General features: G+C 49.6%; 1 protein-coding gene across 3 annotated transcripts in view; it reads right to left on the minus strand.

Annotated features, from left to right (window-relative positions):
* Positions 1-18,451, minus strand: part of LOC122397656 (LIM domain only protein 3-like) — a 64,712-nt gene that overhangs the window by 43,293 nt on the left and 2,968 nt on the right. The window contains exon 1 of one of the 3 annotated variants that reach the window (XM_043396952.1): positions 3,210-3,411. The exons of 1 other annotated variant lie outside the window; for it this stretch is intronic. The gene's annotated coding sequence lies outside the window, so the exon portion shown is untranslated. Of the gene's footprint in view, positions 1-2,846; positions 3,412-18,451 lie in introns of those variants that run through there. One more of the 3 variants, XM_043396950.1, reaches the window with a different exon arrangement.

Below are 18,451 nucleotides of genomic sequence, written 5' to 3' on the forward strand. Positions count from 1 at the left end.
CGCACTTACGCGTACATACGCGAACCCACCCAAACTTCCTCTGCCCTCAAACTCTCCTCCGTCGTTCTGGCCCCCCTCTCTCGCAACCTCCTCGCGCGTCTAGCTTTCCCTTTCGCTCTTTCGCATTTCCTTGTTTCTTCCTCCCACTCACACGTACTCACTCTCTCTCTCTCTCACACCCGCACACACACTTTCTCCCTCTCTCTCTCTCTCTTGCCGGGTGGGTTTTAATCAACGCTTTACGAGTGCGAGACAGAGGAAGTTACGCCGAGGCATCGAGAAGAGTAGTAAGCACGCGTGCACGAGTGTATGCGTGTGTTTGCCGGAAAGTGGGATTGTCTGTCTACGTCCCGGTCGCGTATATTTTTTGACGCGCGAAAACGTAACCTCGAACTGGAAACCTCGCGTGTGTTTTCCGTTGAATCGAGTGCGAAGCAATTTCGGCAAGGAATGCGTTTCCCTCGATACCTCGTATACGGGTATAGCTCGGCCAGACGGGACAGGCTCAACCAATTTCAACTTCCATTATACACCCTTACCCGATTCCGTGGACGTATTTCCAAAGTATGCAAAGCGACCGATCTGGATTTCCATGGTAATCTCGACGCTGTACGCGCTCCTTGTCCCCCCGACCGCCCATCCTGTCTCGTCAACCTCTCTTAACGTTCAATTTCTTTTCGACCACATACATCGTCTTACCGATCCTCGTTTTTTTCCTTTCCTTTACCGTTTCTTTCTTAACAGACGCAAACGCAATGGCTCTCCACAGATCGACCCAGTTGAACGCTACTTCAAATACATATACAATATATCCGTTTAAGACCAAACTCTCGCGACCCTATATGAATTTCCAACGTCCCGAGACTGCGCTTCCAAACCATGCGCGGCCTCCGTACTACGGCGATCCTTCACTAAATTTTAGAGATTCGATCGGAAAAGTCGTCGGTATCGAATACGTTCTTCGTTCTAAAAAATAACGGGGGCAAGTTTACGTGTTAATTGATGAAGCTCCAGAAATTATACGTTTTTTTATCGAAAACATTAGCGGCGGTGAAAGCAACAAAATTCCTACGTGAAAATTTAAGGATCGCTGAAACGTGCACGCAGGCTACGGAAGCTCGCTCGAGCACGTGACGTGCTTCAAACGTCCGACGAATTTAAAAACGCAATTTACGGACAATAGAATTGCGGTCGGAGAGTTCGGTAACCTTGTCGGCGCGGCGGACTATGTAGAACAAGCGACTACGTTAGGTCACGATAGTATCGAGCAACGATGAAAAGAGAATATTCGCGGAGCCGCGAACCGATTTCCGTTCTTCGACGAGCCCGTGGTGTGCCATCTACCCCTCCCCGACATCGTAAAAATGTTGTTTTTTAATTTAGGGGATGCCGCGAGGTTAATATACGACTTTAATTCCAGGATTTCATTTAGGGGTTGGTCGTCTCCGCGTTTCGAGGGGTTCACAGAGACTGTTATAGGTATAGAAAAGTTGAAAGAAAATAGGGGAAACGGTACAGAAGGAGAAGCAGAAGGAAAGGAAAGAAAATGCAGTACTTGGAGGACAAAACTAACGGGAGACTGTTGTCCACTCTTGTTCAAACAGTATTTCCTATCGCGTCGCGATCGAATTATTTATAAAAAAAAAAAAGAATAAAATGAGAAGCGTGAAATTCACTTCGATCGAATCGTGTACATAATCGTAAACGGCGAAGAAATTGGCCGTCGGTTGGTAAACGTTAACGCGACTCTCCTAGCAACGTTCTCCTCGTAACTTGGACGGGAAGAGCGCGGGCCCGGCGGTCGGTCGTGCTCGGGCAATTAAAGCTCCACCCAATTAATGCCACGGCGGGTGGGTGGCGAGTGTTGCGAGGCCCGCCGCACGGTTCTCTCGCAAACAACGCCTTCTTGCCAGCTAGACGCCGCGCCGTGCCACGCCGCTCGGCTCGAATATTTGTTCGGCCATTCAAACGTAAATGTACACGAAAGCGTGCGTTTCATTCGACCGCCGAATACTACGGATTGTTCGATAATGCTCGATTTCTGCTACAATCAAATTCAAAAAGACCAAGACGACACGGTGTATGTACAATAATGTATCGTGAAACGCGAGCTTGGTCAAAAACGCGCGAGTCCGCTGCTTCGTTTTCTCTCGAGTTACAGCGTGACCGTTTACGATGTAAGAACGAGTCAAGGAAACGGTAGAAAGGAAAAGAAAAAGAGAAGAGTGGAAAGTAAGTACACTCGAGAATCGAGCGTGCACCAGTTATACTCGTATACGTGAAACGAGCTCGATAAATCCACGCGGTATTCGTTTCAGACACGTCCGAATTACGAAAACGATAAACCGATAATCGATTTAACATGTTGAGAACATAAAGATATTATGGACCCACTCTTTACGTCACGATACCTACGAGACGTAAACAAGAACGCGCATCGAGCAACTCGACTTTGTTTGCATCGAGCGTCGAAAACAGTTGTTTAAAGAGCAACAACCAGCGAAAACGGATTGCGCGGTCGTTTCGTGACGCGCTCTTCCCATGAACATGTCGCGCGCGTTCTACGGTTAATTGAAACGTGCCGCATCGGAACCGGCAGCAGCGAGCATGTCAAACACCGCGACCAGAGGATATCGACGATTATTCTTGCGCCCGCCTCGATCGCGACGTGCACGCCGCGAGAGAAAAATCACGGTTTCGTGGTTTTGTAGATCGATTTAATTCGAACATAAACCAAGAAGAACGACAAGTTTAATCTCGCGTAATGCGCCGATCGTGCTTGTTCAGGGAACAATATAAATACGTATACGTATATGTATATGTATACGTGGTATAGGTACACTCACCGAGGGAAGAAACCACAGACGGACTGAAAAATCCTTAAAACTCTTGTCGAAGCGGCGGTGAATAGGTAGTTCCCTCGATCCTTTGGTAGGATGGATAAAAGTATCTTTCGACGACACTCATCAAACACACTCGATAAATCGAACGAATTCTCTCTCAAAGGAGAGAGCAAAGGATAAAAAGGAGAAAGTAGATTGGGAGAAAAGTACAAGTTGGGGGGGAAAAAGGAGAAAAGGAAAGGTTCTCGATATCCAGCACTCGGAGTCACTTGTCGCGCGATATCGATCGATCTTTGCGTACGCGTGTCGCGGAGTCGCGTGCGGTCGGATGTCGCGGCATAAAACTAATTTAATTAAATTAATTACCGAGTACGCGCTCGGCGTGCACGCGGTGATGACGTATCGCGTATCAGTGGCACCACGGCATGGCACGGTGCGTTATTGGCGATGCGCGATGTCGCCGGCGGGGGTTCCTGGTTGAGCACCGATCAGGAGGCAGCGAGAGCGAGAGCGCAGTGCCCAGCGTCGGTTAGTCCGCAACGGCAAGCAACTCACTTCGGAATGAAGAGGAACGCGACGGTACGCGACGGTACGCGAGGGTACGCGGCGCGGCACGGCACGGCGCGGCGCGGCGCGACGCGACGCGGGACCGCCAACCACTCGGCGCACTCTCGGCTAGACTTTGCTCGACGCACTCGCCCGACGCGTCGCGACGTCTCCTCGCTCTCGTCGTTCGGCCGCCGCTCCTCGCTCCATACTGCGACGTCACTTGGCACGTCACGCCTCGCTATGCGCATGCGCGGTTCCCCATTCGGCGCGTGTCGCCTCCACATTCTCCGCCACCAACCACCTACACGCGCGCTTTACACGACACTCGTCTTTATCAATCGGTCCTGCGACCAAAAATCTTCAACTACATAAGTACCAGCTGGCTACTGCCTAAATCTCTACGAAACTGGACCCTTGAGTCCCGAACATCCCAACGACACATATCGATTTCGTTCGAGAACTGACACTCTCTCTTCCCCCTCCCTCCCTCCCTCCCTCCCTCCCTCTCTCTCTCTCTCTCTCTCTTTCTCGATATATTATAGACGAATTACATGGAAAGTTCGCATCGAAACGAAACGTAATCGGTTGAAACTGAAATGAAATAAGTTTTACAGGACGATGAGAAAACAAATTATCGGTATAGAAAACACTCGACCATGGAGTACTGCCAGCAACTATAATATTAAAATCATCCAGAAATTTCGATCGAAAAAGTTTCACGTTATAGGTCTCGAACGAAACATAGTTGTGCTTCTTATCGAAATGCCCCTAGCAACGGGCAACTCGACGTTCGCGTGCGTCGCCCGGCAGGGTACGAATTCGTGTTAGGGCTCAATATTTCTAACGAACGCGTATCAAAATCTAAGAGCAAAGGACAAGTATTTGTTTCGGCGGTACGACCAAGAACGTGTATCTTGCAATATATTTGAAAAGCATCGAAAAGTAGACGAATACGTCGGTATGGCATTACAGCTAGCTTCTTTAAGAGTCGAACGACACACTGATTGCTCTAGTTTGGTAATATCCTGCTAGAGAAATCGAGACTGTTCGCGAGAGGAAACAAACCCGTTGGTTGAAAAGGAAAATGTTGTTCGCGTTAAAAGTAGTTTGCGAGGAAATATTTAAACGCATTTTTACGCATACGGTAACAACGAATTAGATGGATCAACGATTATCTCGTCACGAGCGAAAATATCCCGATCGGGTGGTCGTTGCGCGAGAACCGCGATAATTACTGCTAATGTAAATGTTCGTTAATGGACGTTATTAAATGCAACGCGGCAAAATAGTCATCGCCGTCAGGGCGTACAACCTGCACCCACGCCCACTAACCGGTCCAATTATATTAATTAAATGAACATTATAATTAGCTAATTAAATCAAAAGCATTTCGGTATACGCATTCACGATCCGACGATCGCCGAGCGGTGATTTTCGGCGAGCGCGTGTTCCGTGTCGTAAAACGCGATAAAGGTTTCACAATGACACTGGTAAGCGGTATTGTCCTGCTAGATTTTCCATGATTTTACAGGTCGATCATTTCGGCCCGGCTGAGATTACGCGATAACCAAATTCGCCCGCGGCAAACAAAATGATCGAGCGGCCAACCGTATTGTTAACCACCGTGCATCGCATTAGGAGTTTAACATTGCCGTCGATCGAACGCGAACAGTTACCGAGCCTCCCGACCAACATTTTCCATCCACGAGCCGAATACATTTCGCGGTCAGAAAATAAGATTCCTCCGACGAGCTTTTAATCGAATATCGTTGAAAAGTATCCGTGTTTCGGAAAGAAAAACCGGGTCAATTAAAATTAATGGACGGCGTAATTAGGAAAGTCGTTACGGATAGCTTGCGCGAGATACGTTTCAATCCAATCAAGGGAAACGAGTTCCTTTTCTCGTCTTAAAACTATTATAATCTCTTTGCCGAGTGAACGAGCGTCGCGTAAAAACAATCCAGCTCCCCTGCGATGATTATATTCGTTCCGTCAAGGAACGTTAACACGGTGTTTTCGTACTGTCGAGTTAACCGACCCCGTTAATCGTTCGGACGCGAAAACTGGAGGAGAGTATTTCTCGAACGCTGCTTCGTTACCGACGAGAAAACGGAATCGACGCTGGTGGAAGTTGAATTATATTAAGGAACGTCGTGGAGGCGTCTCCGCCGCAAGTCGATCGCGTGATCCCTAATCGCGAATAATTGTAAGCCAAAGCTCCCGGCAACTACTGCGCGGCAAGTCGATTTCGACGCGTTCGTGCGTGTGTGTGCGCGCGCTCTAGTATGTGCAACCGCACGCACGCACGCACGCACGCACGCACGCACGCTCTGTGTATACGTGGCCAGGAAGCTTTGCAGACCAGTCGGTTACAGTGACTCTCGAAAAGCGCCTCGTGTCATTAGTATGTTAATTGGTAACGCTCTGGCTGCCTACTCGGCTGGCTGCCACATCGAGTTTCGTACACGTATACGTCGCCAGGGCCCGACGTGTTTATACGTTAAGATGTTTAATCGCTTCTGTAATTATACTGTCCCTCAAAGGGTTAATTGTCCCATAAACCCATGAATACGTTAACGAGCGCGCCGTGCGCCTCGCGAACATCGCCAAAGAACAAGGAGCCGCGGAGGCACGAGGAAAGGGGAGTCGGGGTACCATCACGAGAACGCACACGTGCGCTATTACGGTGTACAAGGTGCGCCGAACGAAACGAGTAACCTCCGTCCTGATACAGATTTCAACGACTCTTGTGACGCAACTCCGTCAACGCGAGATCGCCTCGTTCGGAAAAATAATAGGACAATTTTGAAGATATTGAATCTACGAGTCGATCAATTCGTCGTAGTTTCGCGACGCGAACGAATCTCTGTTTAATGAAACCGACATCGGGGATACGATGCCTCGTGGCGGATCCTTGGAAACTTCCCGGGGAAATGGAAGCGTTGAGAAAGGAAGCGACAGTGGGGAGAGTGCATTGTCACTCCGTTATAATTAAGAAGATAGACTTTAAATCTGGAATGTAAAGCGAGGGTGAATAACGGGGTGAGGAGAGGAGAAGGGTGCAGCGAACGAGAGAGAGTGAGAGAGGCGGGTCGTTGCGGACTAAACGAGTGGTAAAAGACCGGTCTGCGAGACGTAGAAGGGAGCACCGACGGCCGGGGAAGGAGGAAAAAGAGGAGAGGACTCGGATGGAAATTAATTCATTACTCTAATGCGTTGAGCGAGAGAATAGGCCGGGAATTGAAGCGTCGAGTGGCAGGCATTTCGCAAAAGATGGATGTCTCGTTTTCATTCCGAAAATTAACACTCTTCGTCATTCACGAACCACCGACGAGAAATATTTTTAAAATTTTTCCTACCGCCTGACCCGCATTGCTCGATTTCCACTTATATCCCGGTCTATTTGTACCGTCCTCATGCTGCGATCGATTTCACGCTTCTTTATTTACCGTTCGACGTCACTTTTCAATCGAGATGCTCGCTCGCATCAAAATCCGTGACGATCGACGCGACCGATTCTGGACTCGAGCATCGTTTCGTATCCTTGATTCTTTCTTGACCATTAATCTACCGAACATTCCGCTGGTTAAAGTATTACTGTATTACATACAAACAAGTCCGAGCGTGGCGCGGCATGGCGCAACGTGGCGTGCCGCACCGACTCGTACGAACGGCAGAGCGATAATAATTCGGTCCCAGCGACGAAACGACCAATCTCCTGTTCGATTTAGCATACATTGGTAATAATACCTAACTCGTAGAATCGAGCTCTATCCGATACTCTCTTTCTCTCTCCCTCCCTCTCCCTCTCTTTCTCTTTTTCTGCCGGCGAAGCTCGAAACGGTCGACCGGACTGCAATCCGGATATCAAGCAATCCGGGAGGACAGGTCGAACATGGACGTGTCACGAAGTTGTCCTAAAGGGTACCATCGATACCAATTTAAACCGAATATCGGTCGCGTTTCCTCGGATATACCATTATCGACTGCGAATCGAAGCGATTTCGACAAGCTTTGGCCAATCTGCAGCTATATCCGTTCAAACGGCCGTCACAGCCACGTGTAATTAAATTTAACGCGCTACCTTTGACTTTCTCGTGACCCAGATTCGCGGTATCCTATTCCGGGCGTTCTTTTCCAGTAGAGTCCACACGTTACTATTTCCTGCGTTCGTTCGTTCGTTCGTTCGTTCGTTTCGGTTGTAGTTCGCGCCAGACGGACGTAGAACCCGACACTGCCGAGTTGGCGCGTCGCGATGGAAAATCGACGATCGAATAAGTTGCTTTGCTGGTAAATGGTCGATCTTGAATCGGTACACGCGACGAATAGAATGTGTAGACAGATCGAAGCGCGCGCACGCTTGCGACGAGTTTCATGGGAAACGGTCTTCGCGGAAATGGCTACGAGTTACCGGTTCACGCGGCAAAGCAGTTACGGACATCGGGTATGGATGCGAAGCAATTAAAGGCTGAATTGCTCGTTTGCTAGAATTTAAATGCAGCAGTTAAGGAGAACGACTCGGTTCGCGCGCAACGGTGTAATTTATTCGTTCGAAAAAGTCCCTGCCGCGCGATACCTCGGACCCGGTTCGCTATTCTAGCCGCCTCGTCTACTTGCTCGAGACAGAGTTCGACGAACGCTCGTCCCGACGATCGTTGGACAATAAAGGAACGACCGCGTTCTCGATCGATCTGTATTTACTTTTTCCGGACGGTCGGACGGTCGGACGGTCGGACGGTCGGTCGGTCTGTCTGTCTGTCGGAAGGAAAGGGCACGGCGTGCCCTCGTCGTCGCTCGTTGGTGATTGCGGATGCCTTCTTCATGGTCCCCGATGTAATTTTCTGAATGACTGCGTAATTAAAACTCTAATTTCCTGCGCTTAATTGACCGGAGTCTTGGCCCCCTCCTTGCTCTCGGATTCTCTCGTTCCTTAGCTCTCTCGCCGACCCTCGCTCGATCTCGTAAATCGACCAACGAACAGGACAGACCGCTATCCTTGGCGCGTTTAACGCGAAAACTTTTTTCTCCTGACGCGCTTACGACACGATGGCGCAGCGCACCGTTAATCGAACAAAATTTACCAGTCCGCTCTCGACCTCGACCTTTTACAAACTTGGAGCTTACGATCGACTACGGTTCCAACAAAAACAATAACGGTTCTTTCTCGCTTCTTGTCTCGGAGAAAGCTTGGTTCGTTCCGGCCGTTAAGGGGGGAGAGGGTCGCGAAGCTCTCCAACTTTTAACCGTCCGACGCTCGGAGGGGGCTGAATTTCTTCGCGATTCAAACTCGCGTATTTTTCTTATTTTATTAACCGATACGCGATACGCGAAGGTCGAAAAATTCTTGTCAAATTACGATATACAGATCGTCGCGTATGCCAAATTTTCACCCAGAGTTCGCCCCGGTGCGAGTATTTGGATAATTAGATCCGTCTCCGGTGGCCGGGGGCAATTATAATTGCCGACTCCTTTCGCAATTATAAGTTTCTGCGAGACTTGCCATGTCGTGGCGTGGCGTGGCGTGGCGTGGCGTGGCGTGGCTTGGCGTGGCGTGGCAGCGTGTTCGTTGAAACAGGCCAGGCTGCCGCGCCGGCCGCCGAGGGTACGAATGCTGGTGCCGGGCAAGATTTGCGAGAGAGAGAGAAGGAGAACAACACGGAGGATGAAAACGAGGGGACGAGCACGGTGCGCGAGAAAACGTTAATTGGGCTGACCTGCTCGGAAACTAGTTACGGAAGGACTGCGCGCTTGACATTCCATGGACCCTGCGCGACATCGAATAGATGGAAAGGCTGACGAGCACCGGCTCGTGTTTTCTTCTCGCGCCTGGGAATTCGTACCACGAACAGCGGACGACTATCGTCGAAACGACTAGAGCCGTTCGTTTCGGGAACGTTTCTTTATGCGCGCTTGTCTCGTTAAAAAAGTCGCTGGACCATTCTACGAACAGAGCACGAAACGTGTCGATGATGGTCGACGGTGCTCTTGAAAGATCGCGCGAGCTGCGCGTAAAACAAAGCAAGAGGACTGTCCCTCTGTTCGTCGCGCGCGTGTTATCTTGATTCGCTTTCGCGTCGATTCGCGCGCCGAACAAACTTACTTTTCTTCGCGTCGCTGCTGTTGCCTCTTACTACGCGACCAGAGGCAAACCGTTATCCCGTGTCCCGTAAAATCCTCCTCGAACCCTGACGCACGGCTTCTGCAGTTCTTTCTGCGCTCGTTCAACCCACCCTAAAGGTGTTGGCGAGCTCGTTTGAAAGGTGTTCGCCGAGAAACTTGCGGGACTACCAGATTTCCTCAAAGCTAATGATCTTGTTCGTTAGGGTGGCGACGCTCGTACAAAAGACTGCAATTACGGCACCTAAGGAAAATTACAAAATAACGAGACACCATCGTTCGATGCTCCCGGACGCACGGAATTTCGATCCTCTCGACTAGACGACACCCCGCGCACCGAGAACTTAATATTACGAATAAGAAATAAGGGAAGGACCGCGAACCGTTTCACTTTGCTCCGCTCCATCCGACCGTGGCCCACCGAATCGCGTCTCACCCTCGTGGATTCGCTTTTGCTTTCTTTTCGTTACACGCTTTCAAAGTCCCCGTAAGCTTTTTCACTTTAGACACCGGCAAAAGTTTCGCCCTCTCGGACGCGCGCTTTTTAACCCTTGCTCCCTCTTCTCTTGTAACTAGCGCTCTTTTTCGTGAACGTTGCGTCAATCGCGCCGAATCGCGCCGAATCGCGCCGAATCGCACCGAATCGCACCGAATCGCGCCGCGATGGAAACGGTGGCTTCGTGGTACGGAGAAGTTAATTATAAGCGATACCAATCTCTCGGGGTTGTTGGACGGTTGGTAGAACTGGGAAGCCATGACAGCCAATTACCACCCTGTGCAGACCCTCGCGCACGAGCCACCGTTCTCTCCGTCTCTCTTCCTCCCCCCTTCTCCTGTTACTTGACTTGAAACTTTCTCTCTCCCATTCTCTCCACCCTATCTTCTCTACATCCGTTTCACACGAACGAACACACGTACAGGCGCGCACGCATACGGCTGTCGACCCACGCGTCGCCCCACGCACGCGTACATTTACACGTGCTCTGGCTCCCGCCAGTATAGGAAATTAAAAGACCGGGCGATGATTGCGCGCGGTCTTTCCACCCCCTTGCTTCCAAGAATCTACGGCAGCTCTTGGTCGAGAAAAGGCGCCCTTTTCTGCTTAACGAGAATTAAGGTATTGGCCGAGAAAATTGATTGCAATTTACCATTTTACCGAGTTTATCCGTAGTACGTTTCGCCTCGTTAGAGCCTCGGAAACGGACTCGGCGCCCTGCTTGGACTCTCCTCTTACCTGACCGACGATCGTCGGAACAGAGATTTCGATTATACGTGCGCGTATATCGACTGGTTTTACGCGAACGCATCGTCGGCCTCGAACGTAAGATTGTGTACGATCGTTGGATCGTCCAGAAGTCCGAACAGGCTCGGACGACGGCTATTGTCCGTTGAAAAAAAAATATCTTCTACCCCTGTTTGCACCTCGGGCAACGTTTCGTCCAACAAACAGAGCGAATCGAATTTGTTACGCGTTTGTACAGGGTCTGCGCCGCCGTTCGCTGCGCGGATCGGTTCCATCCATTATGAGGCTTATGTCAGCCGACAATAGGGATTAACCTTCGGGAGAATGCAACGAGAAAGCGACAACGGCTGCCATCGCAACGATCGTACCGGGTGTCGTTTTTAAGCCGCTTCCGAGCGCCGGATTGTTTGCAGTTTCTATGAGAAACCAGACTTTCTGGCTGACCTCGAGAAAATCACCCTCGGTCGGGAATTTACGTATCATCGACAACCCTGTGATTCCAAGCCGACTGTTCTCTTCTTCCAGAGAACTAACAACGATCCAAACGACGAATCTTTACGCTGCAATTACCGTTCGATACCCATAAAGCTAAACGCACGATTGCGGCTTGGCGTAGTTAACAGCTTTGGTTTGTTCGATGGTTAGGTCTCGGTTAATTATAATCGATGGTTAGCAGCCGGTTAACTCCGTTACCTCGGTTTCCCTCGTTTCGTCCGAGCCTCGTCTCTACGCAAATGTCGTTTTAACGCGACTCGCTACCATCGACGCTCGGGATGCTAATTTCTTAAAGTGAACGTTTCAGTGTCGCGAGACAAAACTTTCGACCTCGTATCGCGACGTCAGAGCCTCGACATACCTACTCGTTACTCGTCTAAATTACACGTTCTATCGCTAGGAATCTTTTCTTCGATGTCTACGTGTGCGAATGTTTTATCCGAAAAAGAATTTACGAATAATCTTGACATCCTATACCCTGATCAAGTTATATTCGATATTGAACAAATCGGAGGGGAACGATAGGTATCGATCGGTCGTGGAATAACGCTCGGTGTAATGCGAACGCCATTGGGGCGAAACTTTTCTCATCCGAACAGAACCAAAGAATCGCAGGGTTACGAGAAAGAGTGTCTTTATCGCGAGCGAATCTTGTGCGAAATACCGCCTCCAATCTCGAGCAATCATCGGAACGTGGGCAACGCGCGTGCAATGTAGTTGCTAAATTGCTATGCCGAGCAAGGATCAAAGTAACGAACGAGACTGTTCCAACAGCGAGGTTACGCAGAATCGCAAAGTTCCGCCATATATCGCTATTTTGCTTCGCGTTCCAAATTGCACGCCGACGTTACATCGATTCCAACAAGGACTAAAAAACTGTATTATCAAAAATGGTTGGATAAGTGTCGAATCGAGTATATCGCGGGTCTATCTGGTAATACAATTTGCATGCGGTGGATCGAGTAGCTCCGAGTGGGACAGAATTTCTCTATTAGTTTGGGTTACTCTTTTTCTAAACTCCTGTTCGCTTCGGTGCGAAAAGACGGAAAGAATGGTAGCGGACCGGAGCCGTAGGAAAAGTTAGTTTACCTACCGCGGCTCGGTATCGGAGTTAACGATCGAAGCGTTTCTCGAGAAATCAATCGCAGAATGGTCTCGTTAATCTGCCAGGGTGGTTTCTGGATGCTCGACTGCTCTTACATCGCGTAATAGTATCGGGCCATCCCCCTCGTTGCCCTTAACTCCCCACCCATCCCCTCCAACTCTTCCGACCAAAGCACCCTCTCCGCTTCTCCGCTTCTCTCCACCCTCTACGCCGTTTCTCAGCTAAGTCTGCGAGTGACTGAGTGGTTATTTAGGTAAGAGCCAGTCTCCCCGTACAGAAGCTGCCCCAACCTACCCCGCTTCATGCCTAAGTAATGGTCCTGCAACATATTGTGCACAGAAAAACTCGCTCGCTTATTTACGCTACTCTGTCCGTGCGAAAGAAAGAGCCCAGTCTTCCTTCCGACTTGTCTCAGGCTCGATCGCGAGGGAAAAACTGACTAACCGATCGAACTAAATCCGACGTCCAAGACACTCTGAACGAGAATAAAAACCAGCAGATTTCTATATTTAAAAGAAAATGGAAGTAGCGTAAAGAAAAGGTACGACGACGACGACGACGACGCGACGGACGGACTTACGAGCCATAAGGTCTCGGAACATTACGTTCTCGAATCTAAAAACCGTTGGGTCGCAATGCGCTTTAAAAACGAGAAACAGCAAAAGTGAGTGCTTCTCCCACTAATGCCAAATATAACCGTTCCTCGAGTAGCATAATTAGGAATCGGATGAACAGGAGATAGCCCTTAACTGCGTGCCGCGAAGGGTGACAGGGTGAGTCGGGATCAATCGGTGCGAGCGGACTTTTACGCGCGCACGCGTGCCACTCGCAGCTCGAAGCTCGAAACTCGAGACTCGAATCGCGGCTGGCCAACGATAACCTTCTCGTTGTTCCATGTAGGTAGCAATGCCGGCACGTGTCGAACGTCCGAGACACGTGCGGCACATGCCGAAAAATCGATATTCCTCCGTCGCAGCTACAATACTTACGATCTCGTGTGTTACTCTAACGCGCTTTAACCTCTCTCGCCCGATCCCGCAAACCTTCGGACGTCACGAATGTTCTCTGTCAGACCGCCAGCCTCCTCGGAGTTCCCACGACGCGTAATCGTTGGATCGTTTCGTTACGCTCGCCGAGATTTCATCGATCACGAGACGATCGTGCACGAGTCGGGAATTAAACGTCGAGAGATACATGTTTATCGCGCCAAATGATACGTCGTAAATTGAACGATCATTGGTCAACTATCCCGACATTAAACATTTGTTCCGAACGATTGTTTCGTCTCTGTACTGTCGTCGAAGATAATTAACTTGGCTCTGATAATCGTTTAAATCGCGATTGAATTAATTGTTTGCCGCGCACGTCGAACAATGGATCCACTTGAGCAATAAAGAAAAATGGTTGGTAGCCATTGATGGCGCAGAGTCAGCGGCGATACGAATGACGGTAGGGTAGAGATGATCTGATTACGACCGCATCATGGGAAAGTCAACTCGCAAACCGAGGGTAGAAACTCGATTCATCCTATCGTATCCTATTGTCAGAGCACCGTCACCGATGCGTATAATTCGAAGGGATCCGCGCGCATCCACACACGCTTCGGCATTAATTTCGAGGAGAAAAAAGTGCCCGGCTAGAGAGTGCGTCGAGACGAGACCCCAGACGAAACGGGTCTCCTCTTGTGTTTCGTTGACGCGTCGATCGAAATTCAAACACGAAACGGAGAGAAAAAGTCGGGGTCCGGATCGGTTTCGCGCTACGCGACGCGACCGATGAAGAAGAAACCGCGAAGAAAAGACGGGCCACAATGGGCCGTTTATCAAAAAGTCGTGATACCGGTGTGGCCGTGGCTGCCTTTCCACCGGCACGGATAGGTCCATCAATAAAACCAAGTGATTTAGCGAGTCCCTGGCGACCGAGGCGGGAAAAGCAAGGTGGCGAAGCACGAATTTCCAAGATAAAGGGGTCAACAATGGACGGTAACCAATGGTTGGTATTCGACCAGTGTCGAAACGCCGTCTTCCAATCACTCGCCGATAACAATGCCCTCGGTCTGGTTTATAAATCCGCGCATTGTTGCGAACTTAAAAGCTCTCGCGCGACTCTGGGCTAACACGACAGAGATAGAAAAGGGGAGCGGCAAAGCAACGGAGAACAGACCAAGGACCACCAGGGAGAGGGAATCTACTCAAGATCTCGGCCGTTGAAAGCACCGTTGGAATGGTAGAAGAAGAGGGATGGCGAGGGCGAGGGCGGGGAGCGTGGCTGTTTAAAGAGTGGGAGCGAGAAAATGGTGGCAGAGCTTGAGAGCCGTGTAAAAGCATTGAGAGCACTTTAATGAATACGATTAGGGGCGTTAACTGTGAAGGATTGCCAAGCCGAAGAAAGCGCCGCGCCTGGGAAAGCTCTTTAACCGCGCCGCACGCCTCTCCTATCCTATACCTATACCTCGAGGAAATTTTCGACTCGATTTCCGAGTTATTTTTCCTCGATCGGTCTATCAAATTTCAATTGATAATTTCATTTCTCGAAACCTTATGCCGTGACGATTATCGGTCGTTTCGCTGTTTCGCTATCCTGACCTCGACAGTCGATAGATCCGATAGTCCGTGTATCGAACACGCGGCCAACCTTGCCGTTTCATTTCACCACGGTTTCATTTGTTTCTCAAATTGTGGTTAACCAGAAATGAAAATGTTTCGTAGAAATTGTGCGCGTCAGAATTGGGCAATGTGTTGCTCGCAAGTGTGTAAAACGTTGGCCCCGGGAGTCGTATCTCCGGCAGATGCACTTATCTCGCCGGTAGAACGCGACGTTCCTCCGGTTATCAGCATGCGAACGACAAACCCACTTCCTATGCACATTCTTGTTCTTTCTTGTCAGTCCAGTCGGCCCGGGAATAATCTGCCTCATTAGCAGAACCGATAGAACCCGTTGGCTGCCTACGCGAACGCGAGCCACGCATAATACGTGCGTTGCAACGATGGAAAACCAGCCACGCGTGTCTGTCCGATAGGCGAAACGCTTAGTCGTAACGACCGAAACTTTTCGTCGTTCCAATTAGCGCCGACGTTGTTACCCGAGCCATCGCGCGTGTCTCCGCTGTAACAATCCTACCTGCCAGTGTAGGTACACGGTGTTCGTTAAATTATCGCCAAAGGCGACGAATCGAGGACGGTGTTTTAAGGTACGCGTAATCCGTGTGTATCCGGCAATTATTTAAATATTCTATACGTAAATAGGTCGTTCGAGGAGGGGAAAAATGGTACGGGTTGCGACTCCTACTATCGACGGACTGATTATTTACATATGTATCTCTGAAAGTAAGGTAGAAAAATGGCAATTAGGCCCTAAGCGACTAGAGCCTTTTTTAGGCGGAATTTCGTATCGCGCGGGCATAATCGCGATGATCTTCGATCCGCAGGCTGATCGTAACAACGGACCGTGTGTTACTTGTCGCGTCCAACTCGATTTCCGGCACAATGGTATCGGAGAACACGCACACCTAAGCCACGTAGGTAGGTACGCAAACCCGCGCACGTGTGAACGACGTGACGCACAGTACCGGCTGCCTGCCACTCGACTCAACCGCTCTAGCTGACTCCACGCAATTATAGATCCCTAATTACGAGCCCGCACGGCATGCTCGGTACACCTATGCCTCTCTCATTTCCACCCCGTCGTGCAGCCTAGCTTTACGCGACCCTAACTCTATCCCTGTTTAAGCTACCCGTATCTCGATCTCCAACCCTCCACCGTCGCTTCTTTCTTTTCCTCCTATCTCGCACCGATTCCTTTTTTTCTCTCGGCTCGGTTAATTAACTCCCGCCTCGATAACGGGCCCAATCGTACAGAGTAAGCAATCCGTCGACCAGCTGCTTTTCGATCGGTTCTCCGATGTCCGTCAATCTCGCGTTCGATACATACACACCTACCACATTATGGAGCTTGAACGATTCGTAAAATACCAGCGCTCTCAATTTTTATAATTAATTATAAACACGCGTATAAAGCGTCGATGGTTGTGTATCTGTACGGAACGACGCGGCGTTAAAACTGACTCGCGCGTCCGAGCGGAATACACAGACGGGTAATAAAAAGGCGTCCAAAGGAAATAAGACGACGGCTCGTCGCGTTATGGAAAATGAGCGAATTTAAAATCACGCGGTTCACCTAACGAGCCCAGCCCGGCATACCGGTTTAACGTGTTCCCCGTCGACGTTTAAATCGACTTAAATATTTATTTCCCGCTATCGCGAGACGGTTTTTTATGCCATTTTGCGAGTTTAACGAGGAATAATTTGGTTACGCGAGGGGGCAGCTACGTCGATACCGCGAATGCTCCACGACGCGGCGGCGGCGGCGGCGGCGGCGGCGGCGACGGCGGATATTACGAAAATATCCGAGGCTTTAAGATCGTGGTTTGGCGTACATCTTCACCGGTGACGAAGAAACCACGCGGTCGAAAATGGCTGGAAAATAACCGAGGAGTTTTAGCGAAATTACTTAGACCCAATTAAGTCGAGTTTACCTTAGAGGTAGGCAGGATTCGCGGCTCCAACGGTATCAAGCGACGACGGGACCAACGAGAAAGAAGATAAAGCGAGACCGAGTCAACGACCAACAGAGGGAGAGAGAGTAAGAGAAGGGCGATGGGAATTCAGTTTCCCCCTGCTAAGAGGGTTTGCTTGTATCCCCCGAGATGCGCATACGTCATCCGATTAAAATTAGTAATTAGCTAATTAACTTAAGCACGTAGTAGGACTCCGGGCTAAGTAAGTTGACCGCCTGATTATGACGCATCGCTTCCGAGTTCGAATCTGGCCGTGTGCGTTCGCTCGCACCGGCCCGTGCAACAAACAACCTCGGTAACGTTCTTTCGATTTACTTTTCGATTATTACCTCTAACGTTAGACGCTCGCTAAACGACAAAGTTTCGTCCAACGAACGTTTTGCGTTATTCTCTGCGACAAACTTGTCGCAGAAACCCCGAGACGTTTCAGAATTCACAACTTCAAAGTAACAAACTATATACAGAAGCCTGTAATTTATCCCGATGCACGTATTGCGTATGTATGTATGTATGTATGTATGTATGTATACGCGAGCTGTTAGAAACCGTTGCGTTCCTGCATATTTGCATTTCTGTGTATCGTATGCTGCGAGTCGATCGGGGCTGACCAAACGAGTCCCCGTCCGTCCCCGTGGTGCCTACAGGCGTTCACCGCACACCAGTCTATGTATATGAATGTATACTGACCGTCCAAACATTTTTCTCGACGCCTCGTAGATACCAACAGCTTCGAAAGGGTTAAGTAGACGGTAATCTGCACGGTAAAATTACAAGTAGAATAGAACGGTGCGTGACAGTAGTCTCGCTCCGGAAATTCCACTTTTGTCGTACGTTCTATCGGGTCGGTGACGCGAGTAGAAAATTGATATATGTATGCACGGAGCGATATCTAGTGGAAAAGTGTACGATATCGTGATATTCCAAGTAGCGCGAGCGAAAGGACGCGCGCCATCGAGAGTGATTCAAAAGTGCTTTCCCGTGTTCCTTAACTAACCGTTCGTCGGTCCCGTGGACGCGTCCCATCGCGCCGCGACGACCGACCATACCCCGCCCCGCCTGCCCCGTACGATCCTGACAAGGACCAGGCTAAAGGTCCTTCCCCTTTCTGTCTCTCTCTCACTCTCTACTCTTTCGATGTTCCGCGTTTCTCGCACCTGCCTGCACCTTACCTACCCCGCTTTCCATACCATCTCTTAGTTTACCCTCTCTATTTTTACACTCTCACTTTTATCTCTATGCAAGTCGTAATAGAAATTATCGGTCTTCTTTATCCTCCAGCCCCCATAAAATAACCGTTATTTTCAAGTTAGCAACAACATTTACATTTACGTTTCTAGTTTTTCTAAATAGAATTATCTTGCATGCTAATTCACGTGTTTCGCGGTTTTCGAGAGAGATTCGTGGCTTGGTTGTCTAAGCAACGCGAAGGCAACATGGTCAGGACTGCGCAACCATTGGGAAGCCTCCGAAGCAGTATATCATCGTTAAAGGATTGTAAAAGATGCGCCTCGGATTCTCTCTAT

This window comes from Colletes gigas, unplaced genomic scaffold (genome assembly GCF_013123115.1).
Source record: "Colletes gigas isolate AHSC1104 unplaced genomic scaffold, ASM1312311v1 Colletes_gigas_Sc00010, whole genome shotgun sequence".
Lineage (NCBI taxonomy): Eukaryota > Metazoa > Arthropoda > Insecta > Hymenoptera > Colletidae > Colletes > Colletes gigas.